The sequence below is a fragment of the Aplysia californica genome, unplaced genomic scaffold (assembly GCF_000002075.1).
Source record: "Aplysia californica isolate F4 #8 unplaced genomic scaffold, AplCal3.0 scaffold00099, whole genome shotgun sequence".
Lineage (NCBI taxonomy): Eukaryota > Metazoa > Mollusca > Gastropoda > Aplysiida > Aplysiidae > Aplysia > Aplysia californica.
In genome coordinates, this window is record NW_004797369.1 from 933,969 (window position 1) to 935,736 (window position 1,768).

The window sequence follows — 1,768 nt, forward strand, 5'->3', positions numbered from 1 at the left end:
CCCCCCGGTCTCTATTTCTTCCTCCCCCCCACGATTTTGTTGAATTCAGCGTATTTGACCTCTACTTTATCTGACTTGTGTTCTCGTTTGTGAAGCATTTTCCCAGTCATATCCAGATAACTAATCTTATTATTCCTCAGTTTTATTATTTAAATAGTTTTGGAATGGGTTTTTAAGTCTTTTCTTCTTTTGCGATGTTGTGCAGTTTTTCAATGGAAAGTGAGTTTCCTTCAAGAACACTTGATCTATTTTTCAGCTCTAGTTGAAGTGTCACTGAGTTTTTTTGGGGTTTTTTTTTTCCACTTTATCCTCTTGGGTATCATAAGCCTTCTGTTTATTTTTTGCTTTGGCCCGAAGCATTGACCTCTCCCATGATTATAGCGTAACTTGATGTGTTGAGATAGACTGTTCTTTCTAGATACTTTGACCTTTTCATCGTCATAATAATCTGTTGTAGGTGCACATACCTTTCATGACTTATTGTACAGCTTGATCTGTCATGGAACTATTCTTTCTGTTTGGGTCTCAAAATTTTCGATAATCTTTAAATTCCCTATGTGTTAGAAAAACCAATCCCTTTGCTAGGGGCATAATATTTTGTTTTGCTACATATTATAATGTGCCATCTGGTAGTTGTGGTAAAACCCTCCTTTAAGACCTCGTATTTCGGATTTTCCCCCTCTTCAAGCAGCTTGCCAAAGCTTGCTGTAGATCTTAATATTCTTGCATTGTATGTAACGATGTTGATATTGCAGGTGTTCCTCCTTTCTTCGTCGGCTTCACAACTCGCCTGAGGGTTCGATTTTTCAGCTTCATATGGAGATTTGTCCAAGATCGAAGAATTCACCAGGTTTTTATTCTCATTGTGATCTTGGGTACAGCAGTCTTGTTTTGTTTTTCTCGTCATGGTTCATTGTTGGGTGATGGCCTACCATCGACGTGCTGGCCAGACGAGTTGTCGAAAGGATATTATTTTGAGTTTGAGTTTTTCCCCTTCCCTTTAGTCAGTTGTCTCCCAAGTCTTACCCTCAGGACAGCGAGGATTGGTTGGAGATACCGGCAATCGTCCAGTCTCCCTCTGTAGACTTTCCCTGTAGCCGGCTATGCTACCGCTCTCTGGTTGGGTCTTCCAGGGAGAGAACCTAGAATCCGTTACAGAGGACGTTGCCTGAATGACCGGACAACGGTGACTATGGATCAAAGAAGCGTTTAAAAAAATACCAGACACTTTCAGCAGCATATATTCCAACAGCTGGACTGCAGAGGAGCGAATACTTTGATCTAAGTTCTTTGAGCTTTGACTACCAAGACGGAGCCGACAAAAATAGGTACTGCTAATATCGATACAGTACCTGATATAATAAACTAAAGGAGCTAAATTTAACTTTTTTGGAGCCTTAATAATATTCAAAGAATTCGATAACACTGAAACTTTAACTCGAAAAGTAATGCTAAACCTAAAATGTAACGTTAAAGTTACCATGAAACCTATAAATAAAGCACTGTTGCGGTCTGACAGACTTTCATTGTGTAGGCCAGGGTTAATCCAATCGAAAATATTGATGCCTAAACCTCAATAATTTCATGATTATTGGCTCCTCCGTGTTGTTGACAAGGTGGCATTGCTATAGCTCCTCCAGGGTGCTTCCATTATAACAGTTAGATTAGAGCTATGCCCTTTCTGCTAGATAGACACCGAGAGAACGAACCAAGACGTCAATAGTGTCTTTGACTGTGTATTCGAAAAAGACATTCATTTCGGGGGGGG